Genomic DNA, 12,881 nt, shown 5'->3' with positions numbered 1-12,881 from the left:
AACACACTTAACGGCTGTCCACACCCCCACTCCCCATGCTAACCACGTTCCCAAATGCTGCATTTTGTACTCTCTGGTGTCCTGTGTTTATCCATGAGGCTGTCCCCAGCCTCCTCCTCCAAGCCTAGGCCAGTGTGGCCCGGGGTATTTGCCTTCTGTGGAACTGAACAGTTTGGAGAGAGAGAGAGCCAGGAAAAAGCACTAGGAACCACACTTGTTCTGAAAGGGGCCACAGTCATAACGAGGGAAAAGGAAAGAAGACACAGAAGGTCCAACAGTGTAAAAGAGGGGGGCGTCTGGACACGGAAGAGCAGGGAGGGAAATAAAAGGGACATGGGAAGGGAATCAGAGACAAGATGGCAGGAGAGGAAGGAAAGCCAAGAGGAGTGGGGAGGAGAAGGAAAGGAGATGGAAGGAGATGGGGGTAGGGAGGGACAGGATGAGCGGGCACAGAGGGCAGTGGCAGCGCCACGGCCAGGGTAGTCTGAGTATGGCCCACGCTCCCACCACGCTGCTGTGGGGAGTGGGCAGTCCACACTGGGGAGTGGGCTGCCCACCACAGGCATGGCCAGGACCCTCGCAGAGGCAGAGTGACAATCGGAAGACCCTGTCCCCCAGGGCCCTAAGCTTTTCTTTCAGCACTGAGCTCCTGGGATCCTCTGGGGCTGTCCAATTGGGTTAGGGAGGGAAGCGGCTGTCTTCCATACAGCGTGTGCATTAGTGAATTAGCTCCTTAGGTAACAGGATTAGAGGGAGCCGGGCAGGCCACGGCCCTGAATGGAGACGTATTGCCTGCGTGCGCCTCTGATGGAGCAGCAATCAAGTTTCCCCTGAAGAAATCTCCTAGTAATGGATTTGATGGCACAACACACAGCGGGCAGTGGGAGCCGTGGCCAGTGGCCGGGTGTAAATTGCTTCGGATGAAGGCGTGGAGTCTCTTTTGCCCCTCTTAAACAAAATAAGAATTAGTGCGAGGCCTTGATGAACTTGGCCTGGCTGGTGGGGCTGAGGGAAAGACAGAGGCCTGGCTAATTGGATTCCAGAGCTCTGCTCCCAGACGGCCAGGCTCCTCCCAGGGAGCAGGGGCGGACGCGCCCATGGCAGCCCTCCAGCTTGGGTAATGAAATGCTCTGAGTCTGCAGGATCCACAGGCTGGGGCCTTCCCTCTGTGTCCGACACCACCAGAGCCATGGGGAGGAGGGCTCTATCCACATGTCCGCGCATGAACACTCTTCTTGTTCCCATTTTCCAGGTTGAAATGTGGAGCCCCGAGTGCCTCCCTGACTTGCCTTCATTCCCCACAGCTGGTTACGGAGGGCACTGGGATCGCCCAGACTCCTGGCCCCAGCCTTTTCCGCTACAGCTGTGTTTCTCATCTTCTGCAGTAAATTTTTACTGGTCTGTAAAACTTTTACCACCAAAGAGCCTGACCTTTGGAAACCTATAAAGTTTTGAAAACTCTGTCACTTGTAGTAACATCAGGCCCCACTAGACACCTCCCTGCCCCGACCAGAGAAGGCTGGGACAGGCTCATGTTTGGTCACCGCAGTGCTGGATGGAAGATGGATGCTTACCACTGTGTCCCTTGAAGAGAGGACTCCACAGAGCCCCATGCGTTGGGCAGCAGGCTTAGCACTTGCTCCCACAGCGTCTCTACCAGATCTACCCCTGTCCACACCAGGGGTCAGATAGGGGGACACACAAGTGCAGTTTTTCCTCTACCTGGTTCTAACATCCTAACAAGGGGGTTGAAGGATTCAGGGGCTGTGCATTCATGAGAGGGAGGAAGCTGGTTGGCGGGGGGGAGGAGCGGGGGTGGTGCCTGACTCTGTTTTCTGAGTTCCTCTGCCCAAAGAGGCAGCAGTGGCTTCTATGGGAAGGAAGGAGACACAGCAGTGTCCTTAACAGACATACGAAGACCTCTTCCATCCTCGTCTTTTTCTCCTTGAGTGACTCTGACTGTTTCTCCACCAAGGTCCCAGGTCCTTGGGGTGACCCACTCTGCACCACTCCACCAGCAGTAGCCACCGTTTATTGAGCATGAGCCAGGCGCTGTGCTCAGCTTTCTGTCTTATTTGTTTCCCAGGAAGAAGATATCATCATAATTCCAATATCACAGATGAGAAAATTGAGACAAAGTGACATGGCCATGGGTGAAGCTACATAGCCAATCGGAGAAGGCTGTGGTATTAGGTCTTATAGACTCAAAAGCCTGGGCTCTTAACCACCTGACTGTACTGAGTTCTAGAGCATTCTCTTGGGCCCAGGCTAATTGGACTCTGGCTCCTAAATCCCTCGCTCCCTCAATCCTGGGTAGGAGTGGTGGTCCCTATTCCTGCCTTGATTGCTCTTATCGAACAGGCAGGCTCTATATATGAGACGGCTAATTAAATACACTTTCATTGAAGAGTATTGTAAGTAAGAGTATATGATAGCTTAATGGACCACGAAGTCTGCTATTCTCTGCTGTAGAAAGTGTGTTCAGAAATTCTGCACTCCATCATCCTGGCCTCGGAAAAGCCTGGTTTAGCAAATGTGAGTTCTGGGGCTTCATGGTTCATTTGGGTTGGTGGCCTCTGCAGCTACTCCTCTAGTGTGGAAATGATGCTGGAGTTTTGGGTGGGTACAAGGGGACTTCAACAAATTCATGGAAAAATGGAAGTAAAAAAAGATGACTTCATTTTTTTGCAAAAATATTTTGAAATCTTGGGGCTGGTGTTGTGACAAAATGGGACACCACATCCTACATCAGAGTGCTGGTTCAAGTCCCGGCTGCTCTTCTGATCCAGCTTCCTGTTAATGTGCCTGGGAAAGCAGCAGGAAATGGTCCAAGCACCTGAGCCCCTGCCACTTATGTGGGAAACCTGGATGGAGTTGCAGGAAGTTCCAGACCTCTGCTTCAACCTGGCATAGCGCTGACCATTGCAGCCATTTGGAGAGTGAACCCACAGATGGAAAATCTCTCTCTCTCTCTCTCTCTTACTCTGCCTTTCAAATAAATAATTTTTTTAAAACTTGAAACATGAACTTTTGAAGACCCCTTTATGTTATTCTTCCGTGGGGTCTGGTGCATGGGGTGGGGCTTCATCAGAAGGATGGGTTATTTCTTGTCTCCTGTGATGGGGGAAGAGGGCTTTCCTAGGCCTCTTGGAGATCCTGATGTCATGGCAACATGGAGCTTTTTTATTTTAGTGTTGACCCCCAAAATGGCAAGACAATGGACAGACTGTACCTGGGAAGTGCTGCCTTCCATGAGAAGACACAGGCTAAAAATTAAGAAACCCAAACAAGGGACCATGAAGTTGTGCTTTTCCTTTAAGACTGGATAGAGCTGGACAGGTGTAGAACTCAGACCTGAGCTTTTCCAAATCCATGTTTCAGTCTTCCATAGCCCCGTGGCTGACTTCCCTTGTCTCTTGCTTTACTCTGTGTTCATATTGGGGTTTCAAAAACCCATCTTCCACACCGAGGTGCAGATGGGGAAGCGGGCTCAGTTCCTAATTAGGCATTGTGGTGGTGGCAGCAGTAGTCTGAGAGAACAAAGCACCAGTGGAGGCGAAACCCAGGAGATTGTGTGGGGGCTGCATGGTCCCTTCTCTGCCTGCCTGGAGATCTTGCTGGTGCTAGGCTGTGGAGATTTGGGGACTTGTTTTCAAAAGGGAGGCAATAATCACTCACCCAAGCAATAAGGGGCTCGGGGAATTCTGGGTACGTGAAATGGCAGAGCGGGCAGGGTTCTGTCCTTCCATCCTGCTCCAGTTCTCACGGGTATCCAAGAGGGGGCTATCCCAGTCTCTTGGCTGTGTCTCCTTTCTAGGAGATGAAACTCCTGACCTTTCCCTTCAAGTTCTAGATTGCTTCCTCTCCTTGAGGGTGGAGGCTTTCCCCTCCGTGCCCAAACAACATAACCAACTCCAAAGTACTCTCCAAGTAGAAGGCTATTCTAGAAAGTGTATCTAGAGTTGGCAAGATGGTGGCAAAGTCCAGGCCTTAATGGGGCTGATCATCGGTCATTAGCCCTTCTGGTCACCCCAGAGTGTGGCCTGGAGGCAGAAGATTGCTTAGCTTAAACTTCTCACTAACCAAGAGAATTAGTAACATCTAGAGAAGGGACTTGGAGGGCCATCTTATTCCTGGTGCGTGATCACTCACCCATCTGGCCAGCTATGCATGGGCCTGGTGGCAGAAGTTTTGTCACGAATTTCTCTCTTATTGAATTCTAATTTCTGGAGAGGAAGGGGCAGGAGAAGCCATTTTCCCCCTCCTCTTGCTTCTGGGAAGAATAGAGACTTAATGTATCATTATTAGTATTTTTCTGAGAAATTTTCAAAGACAAGAGACCTCAAAAAACCCTTTGGGATTCCAAAACAAAGTTTCTCCTAATATCTCAGTATAATTGCACTTGGTACAATTTTAGCCATTTCCTCTCATCCTGTAGAAATGAGTCCCATCTCCAACCCACCCTACAGCCGCTGAGAAGCCGTGGAAACACAGGGCTCTTCCGGGGAGAGGTGAACAGGCGGACAGCAAGCCCGTGCATGGCTCACAATGTGCCTTCATGCAGCTTCTCTGAACTCACTGCAACACTCTGGGGTGTTCATTTATAAACGAAGAACTTGGTTCTAGAGATGAAGAACCATGCTTCCAAGCTGCTTAACTACTTACTTTTATCCTCATGTTGTAAGAATGAAATGAGATGGATGTGAAGCATGGAGCAAGGTGCCTTGGACATAGCATGTACTCAACAGTTTCCTTCCCTTTGCCGATAAAAGGGATGGAGAGGATTAATAATGAATAAGGTCATAGGTCATGAACACTCCAAGAAGTCATTCAATCTGGGAGGTGTCATCCTGAGCTGCCTGTCACAGTGGCCTAAGGGCGGAGCCCAGAAAGAAGGGTGGAGAGAGGTGGAAGAGGTGGGGAGCTTTCTTAAAGCTCAGCTCCTCATGAGACTTCTCTGATCACCGCCTGCCCCACTGAGATCTTTCCCCGAGGACTCCGTATCCTCTGTTTCTACAGGACTTTCAACCAGCTAACATATCACATACCTTGCTTACTTGTCTGGTCTGTTTCCTGTCTCCCCCACTAGAATATAAGCTGCACCAGCCAGGAATTTTTATCCCTTTGGTGGTTGTTGAATTTTCACAGTAGCCACTCAATAAATATTTATTGACTGCATGGATGACATTAGCAGGAGGGAAGATGAGTGGGGAGATCCAGCAAAATCCACCTGTGCTCCGTGCTCTCCCTGTCCCCTGGGGAGGCCTGTCCACCCAGTAGGGAGGCTGCCGCCAGTGCTGGAGCGGGCATCCTTGCCTCCGTCCTCTGGCTTGCGGAATGTGTTGAGCACTCAGTCTTGGCCCTACAGCCCCTTGAGTCTGGTCTCCCCCTCCCTTGAGCAATAGCAGGATGGGGCTCACTGGCTTCTGGGCAGCCTGGGCAGTAATGTGCTTCTTGGTGGGAAAATTTTGGGGGCTCCTGAGCTGCCATTACCTGGAGAGAGGAAGTATTCTGGGACACAAAGCCTGGGGTCCTGGTTGAGAAGGGAGGCGGGGCACTGAGGACAGGGCAGGCGTGGGAGGGAGAGGCAGAGGGAGGCAGTGAGTCCCTGCTGCCCACACTACCCCGTGGAGAGGCGGTCACACTGAGCAAGTCACACGGCCCTCCTTGCCCTGGGGGACACTGTTGTTCATCTCGGCCTTTGTGGGGAATCTTACAGTCAGCAGATGCAAACCTGTCGTTGTAGCAAAACGCTCCAGAGATAGAGACATCAGAGAAAACCTCCTGGGCCTTGAAAGTACTGTGGGCCCTCCAGTTAAAGTCTCTTCAATAATATGCCTTCTCTATTCTGGGCAACGCTGAGTGCTAGAGCTGGACGGTCTCCAGGTCCTGCTTTCTCCTACCGCACAACCCCGTTTTCTCACATTCTACAAAACTGCAGACCTGGGGCCAGCATTTTGGCACAGTAGGTTAAGCTGCCACCTGTGAGAACAGTATCGCATATCAGAGTGCTGGTTCAAGTCCTGAGAATCTGCTCCACTTCTGATCAAGCTTCCTGCTAACACTCCTGGGAAAGCAACAGAAGATGGCCCAGGAACTTGGTTCCCTGTCACCCATGTGGGAGAACTGGGTGGAGTTCCTGGCTCTTGCCTTTGGGCTGCACCAGTCCTGGCCACTGTAGCCATTTGGGCAGTGAACCAGTGGATGGAAGATCTCTCTCGCTCGCTCTCTCTCGCTCTCTCGCTCTCACTCTTGTTCTCTCTGGCTTTCAAATAAATGAAATATGTCTGAGATCCTCAGAGACCAAAGTTGGGATGGGAGGACCCTGCACTGTCCTGAGTGATTTCAGCCCTTGTAGCCTCGTGTTCCTACTCTGAGTCATCCTCTTCTTTCCTCCCCCTTTGGAGAGTCCCACCTCTATAAATAGACCCTGAAGTGTCTCGCTGTCCAGAGCTAGCTTCCCCAAGAGGACTTTCTCAATCCTCCTGGTTCCGATCATTTAATTAGTCCTAAATGAAGAGCCCTCCAAAAGTGCACATCGCCGCGTACTTGCTGACATCATCACTTCTGCAGCTTCGCTGTTGCTGCGGATTGCCCTTCCCCTCCGCCTTCCCCGAAAGTGGCTTCACGCCCGCCGAGAGGAGCAGTGCTGATCGAAGCATGTCCTGGTGCTCCATGCAGGTCCACGGCTGAGTTCATTTTCTGTTACTCTATGAGATACCAGAGTCTGGGGAACTTTCAAAAGGGAAGAGATTACTGTAGCTTGCGGTTCTGGAGGCCTAAGGGGATGGTGCTGCCATTGGCTTGGGTCTAGTGATGGCCCCATGGTGGAAGGCACCACAAAGGTGGGAGTGTATGCAGGACCGAGAGATCACATGGCCAGAGAGAAAGCCAGAGAGGCTGGGGTAGCCAGCAGTGATCTTCCATAACAACCCTCAAGAGAACTAACTCAGGGCTCCCACAGGACTATTTTAATGTCTTCTGAGAGCAGTGTGCAATGACCCAATGACCCTGCACCAGGTCACCTCCCCTCTTACAGATCCCACTGCCCCACAATGCTGCCACATTGAGGACCAAGCCCCCAGCACCTGAACATTTGAGGACACACTCAAATCACAGCAAAGCGGACTATTTGGAATTCGGTAGCTCAACTTGTTGGTCCACTGAGCAAAGGTTGAATGGACCTGAACATTCCTGAACATCACACATGAGCACAGATTGCCATGATTCTGTGTTCCTAGGCTGGACGCTTTTGTGGACTGTGTCATCTATTCACTACAACAATCCTGCAAGGTCAAGTTATTATTCCAACCTTTCAGATGAGGAAACTAAGGGAAGGGTACTAAGGGAACCAGCTGAACATGGGGATGAGAAACTGTATGTGGTAAGACCGAGTGTTCTGCTCCAGAGAGCCCCCTTCTGGGTACTTGCAAGGATTGGACGCCTGGCCGTGGCAGTTGGGTGGGCTGAATGACAAGGACAGTGGTACAAGGAGCTGTGAGCAGTAGGGATAGGTATATCTTCCAGGCCAGCTTCGAGTCCCAGATGCTCCACTTCCAATCCAGCTCCCTGCTGATGCTCCTGGGCAAGCAGTAGAAGATGGCCCAAGTTCTTGGGCTGCTGCCACCCATGTGGGAGACCCAGATGGAGCTCCAGAAGCACAGCACTCGAGTATTTGCTTTCTCTTAAGGATCCCTTTCCCTTAAAAAGAGCTCAAGGTCTCTTTCTCTGCCATGGTGACTGGTGATGTCTAGAGGGAGGTTGCTCCGTGTCCTGTATCTCAGAGGGAGGATGAGGACCAGACTGCAGCAACCTTGCAGTAGGCACGCAGAGTGCTATTATCAGCCGCCACGATTTGACCTCATCCTTCTCACACAGTATGACCAAGTCTGTCCCGACTCTCGTCATGCAAATGCCAGCTCTGCCACACCCCAGATACATGGTGTTGGACAAGCCAGGCAGCCTCTCTGGGGATCTAGAAAGATGGTTGCACGCGCCTACGAGTTTTCAGGAGGATTTAACGAGGCTATATGGGGAAGAGTCTGAGTGCTCAGTATGTGGGGGGTGTGGTCACTGCTGCTCTTACTATTACTATTGAAAAGGCAGTTAAACAAATTACCGAGAGTGCCCTAGTTAGAAGTGGTTGCCAGGGCCCTGGAAGAGAAAGGAGACTGAATTTCTGAGCAACTGTTACAAATCCTATACGACATTCTCACAGTCTTCCCTCTAGGTTGGGTGTCGTTATACCTGTCCTGTAGGTGATGAGCAAGCCGAGGCTCCAGGAAGGCATCAACATGCCCAGGGCCGTGCAGCCATTAGCCAGTGGAGCCAGGAGTTCCATTTAGGGTTGCATGACTCTTCAGCTTCTTCTTTATCTTCCAGTAAAGAGAAACTCCCCCAGAACCAGGCACATCACCTGCTCCTAAGCTCCTTCCTTGTCCACTCTGCCCTCCGATCACCCCATTGCTGTCCAAGATCAGCATGGTTTATCAAGGGCCCCAAAATGCCAGCCTTGCCTAGCCTGCTCTTAAATCAAGACCTTGCCTCTCCTGGCTTGACCTGCAGCAGTTCAGCCAGGTTCTGAACCCTCTTCCTTCCCTTCCTGCTTGCTTCTCTTCAGGATGGGGCAGGGAGGCACTGGGCCTCAGACAGCAGGGGTGTGGTGTGGTGGGGTGGGGTGGGAGTGGGGCAGGGAGGCACTGGGCCTCAGATGGCAGGGGTGGGGTAGGGGGTGGGAATGGAATGACACACACTGCCCTGGAATACTCCTTCCTTGCCTTTGTAGTATTCATTCCTCCCCACCCCTAGGAGTTTACTTACTGCCTCCCCAGGTCTCTTGGATAGAAAAGGTCTGTGCTATTATCACCATCAACTCCCCTCTTCAGATGAAGAAACTAAAGCTACCAGACATCAAAACAGATAGCCTGAGACTAACTCTACCCTTTGGTTTACAGGTAAGTTTCAGCACTTGTCAGGGCTTTGGTGTTTGTATTTGTAAATGTCCCCGATTATGGAAGATCATCAAGAGGAATGCACTAGATACACTACAGAAAGTCCTATTGGGCCAGTGCCACGGCTCACTTGACTAATCCTCTGCGTGTGGCACCGATACTCTGGGTTCTAGTCCCAGTTGGGGCTCCTCTTCCAGTCCAGCTGCTGTGGCCCGGGAGTGCAGTGGAGGATGGCACAAGTGCTTGGGCCCTGTACCTGCATGGGAGACCAGGAGGAACCTGTCTCCTGGCTTTGGATCGGCGCAGCGCACCGGCTGCAGCACGCTGGCCATAGCGGCCACTTGGGGGGTGAACCAATGGAAAGGAAGACCTTTCTCTCTGTCTCTCTCTCACTGTCTATCTCTGCCTGTCCAAAAAAAAAAGTCCTATTGAGGACTGTGTGCCTTGTTTATTAGCAACTAATTATCAATTTCATTATCATCATCTTTATCATTATCTTGGGTATATTCTTCTCCCAGCCTCATCTGCCAAATGAGAGCTTCGCACGAGACAGATTCCTCTCCAACTCTGAGTTACTGCCTCAAGCTCGCGCTCTCTCTCTCTCTCTCTCTCTCTCTCTCTCTCTCTCTCTCTCCTGCCCAAAGTGGTAGAGCGGTAGATCCAGACCTATGAAGGCACCATAGCAAACCCGGGCTCAGGCTCTTCGTGGTGCCCCCGCGGCAAGCTCCGGGTGGCACAGAGAGCGACATGGTGGCTGAAGGGCAAGGGGGCAGTGGGGTGGGGGAGCTGTGGCAGAGGCCAGCAGAATCTGCAGACTGTCAGGAGACTCGAAGGCCTGGCGTACAAACCAGAGCCATCTCCTGCAGCCCTGGAAGCTGTGCCCCATAAAATCTAATGGGTGTTTGAGATCCGGCCCGCAGGAGAGGGCCTGGGAGACGCAGAAAGCTTTCATCATCCCTCCCAGGAACCAGGGCTGAGACACAGTGGCGGGAGGGCTGTCGCTGGGCAGCCAGGAGATCAGAGTGGGAAGACAGAGTGCTGGCTCCGTGTGGGCGGCCCCTCCTCCAAGCGCTGGCACCTTGGGGATGGAGGCAGGGAGGCTGGGTAGTGACAGCAACACAACCTGCTCGGTTGCCCGTGACCCCTTCCCCCTCCATCCCCGGCACCCAGTGCCCTCATGGCAGCCAGGTGGCTTCACCCAGAACAGCCTGGCTGGCTGCCCTTCAGGGAACCTGAAAGGATGTTCCTTCATCCAGAACCCTCTGTGCCCTTGCTCTACGGCAGCCTTGGGACTGGAAACCGGAGACAGGGTGCTATGGTTTAGAAAATAACTTGTTGTCCCACAAAAGGGTCGTGTGTACAGTCTTTCTCCCCAGAGCCTTATACTAATGGATTAAGGATGGAACTTAATGGGATTAGGGAGTTCGGCCTGGACTCTGACTCCGCTTCCTGCCTCACCATGTGACCCTCCCTCCCCAAGCGGCCTGTCCTCATCAGATGGCAGGCTAAAGGGGCCACCTGGTCTCAGGGAGAGAACCTCCAAAACTGTAAGCTGAAATAAACCTTCTTCCTCCCTAAGAAGCTCCTCTCAGGTGTTCAAGATGCCATGATGAACGTCTGACTAATAGTTGGGGGAGGATCACCCGATCTCAATGTGGGCCTCCAGCCCCCAACCTACCTCCACCTGACCCTCCAGTGGTTCAAGCTGGGGAGAGGGGAGGGCTTGGGTGAACTAAGAGGTTACATGTGTCAGACGTGAGTTAGTGAAAGGAAGCTCCTCCCACCAAGAGAGCCACTCACACAGCTGAGAACAGAGGGCAGAGGGTCCCTCAAGATACTATGGCCATGATGCAACTGGCAAGAGGCCCCAGGGCAGCAAGCGGGCCCTAGGGGAGCAGAGTGCCTGGTCACTGTGCTGGCTGCCTCGTTCCCCAAGGAAGAGGGTGTTTGCTGTCAGGGAAACGGAGGCTGGTGCAAAGGGCTTTCTGTACCCTTCACTCCCTCTCTCCTTGGACGGCACACACACAGCCATCTCCGCCAGCTGCCCACAGCCTATAATTCAGCCGCCCAGCTGCACCGAGTGTTTGACTGCTCTGATTGTGAGGAGACGAGATTACCGAGTGCGGCACAGTGATTGGCAGGTGCCCGGCGGGCCCAGCTGCCCTGCTAGCAGGGGCAGGCTCTGTGTGATGTCTCCCACCTCCTCTGGCCTCCCAGTGCCATCCCCATGTTCCCCCTTTACCTTCATCAGTCCTTAGATCCCTGCTTCTCCAATGGCAATGTGCAAATGATTGTGCAAAGTCAGTGTGCAAAGCAGTCCCCGTGGGTCCAGTTGGAAGGGTTGGAAGGCAGGTTCTGGATCAGTAGGAGTGGAAGGGCCTGAGAATGTGCATTTCTAACAAGTCCTCAGGTGTGGCTGCTGCCCAGGCTCCACGTGTTGAAGGAGCCCACTTGGGGTTGAGAAAGCCTGCTCATAAATGCAATCTCCCTGGGATCTCATCACGAGCCTGCAGGAAGGAGGTGATGGAGAGCAATGGTTGCTAGGCAAAGTGCACAACATTGAGTAAGTTTTCTCGGGGCCGGCGCTGTGGCTCACTTGGTTAATCCTCCGCCTGCGGCGCCGGCATCCCATATGGGTGTTGGGTTCTAGTCCCGGTTGCTCCTCTTCCAGTCCAGCTCTTTGCTGTGGCCAGGGAGTGCAGTGGAGGATGGCCCAAGTGCTTGGGCCCTGTACCCCATGGGAGACCAGGATAAGTACCTGGCTCCTGCCATCGGATCAGCGCGGTGCGCCGGCCGCAGCGACCATTGGAGGGTGAACCAACGGCAAAGGAAGACCTTTCTCTCTGTCTCTCTCTCTCACTGTCCACTCTGCCTGTAAAAAAAAAAAAAAAAGATATCCTCATCCTCATAACAACCCGGTATTATCAATGACCCTGGTACTTACTATCTGTCTATCGATTGATTTGATTGATTCAGTGTAGACCCTGGAAATACAGGAGGGAACAAAATAAACTCCCTGCTATCTTGGGGCTGGCATTCTAGTGGTCCTAGAACACCACCCAAAGCACCTAGCATGGAGCTTGGTACTTGGCAAAACGCTCCACAAAAGATGGCCCAACTCCTTGGGCCCCTGCACCCGTATGAGAGACCCAGAAGAAGCTCCTGGCTCCTGGCTTCAGATCAGTGTATCTCCAGCAGTTGCTGCCATTTGGGGAGTGACCCAGCAGATAGAAGACCTCTCTCTCTCTCTCTCTGCCTCTGTCTCTAACTCATTTTTCAAGTAAATAAATAAATCTTAAAAAAAAAAAATCCTCCACAAACATTAGCTCTGATTGCCCTCACTTGCCATCTCTTGCCTGTGCAGACATCACTAATTCATTACAGCATTCTTCCCCCACAGAGCCCACCTGTGGCCCAAAAGTCTATCTCAAGAGAGCACAGTCTGGGCGACCTGTGCTAAACCATCAGGCTTACGCTCAGATGAAATCTACATCAGCTCTGAGTACCCACACTGCAGCGGTGCTCACGTGCACATTCCTAACCCCAAACCTGTGTTCTTTTGCTATATCACTTCTGCTGCATTAAAGGCTCCTTGAGGCCAGGAACTCTGAGCGTCCCCTTCAAGGTGCTCTTCTGCCCCGGGAAAGGTGCTAGACACACAGAAGGTGTCAAGTTACTACTCCTGAACAAGTGGGTGAGCCAGTAGTGCATGAGTGAGTATGTCCAGGTATCATCTTTCTCAAAATCGACCTTGTCAAGATCAAGATGGAGTCACTTGTGTCAAGGACTACCAAAAGTAAATAAATAAATAATCCAGGAGGTTACGAAGAGAGGATTCTTACGCATGGCTGCCTGATAGTAACTACCCTTCAAGACTCTGCCAGAACCACACTACACAGAGGCCACCCCAAACTTATACAAAAAGTCCTC

This window comes from Oryctolagus cuniculus, chromosome 1 (assembly GCF_051225735.1).
Source record: "Oryctolagus cuniculus isolate XC-2025 breed Fujian yellow rabbit chromosome 1, ASM5122573v1, whole genome shotgun sequence".
NCBI lineage: Eukaryota > Metazoa > Chordata > Mammalia > Lagomorpha > Leporidae > Oryctolagus > Oryctolagus cuniculus.
This window is presented reverse-complemented; position numbering follows the sequence as displayed.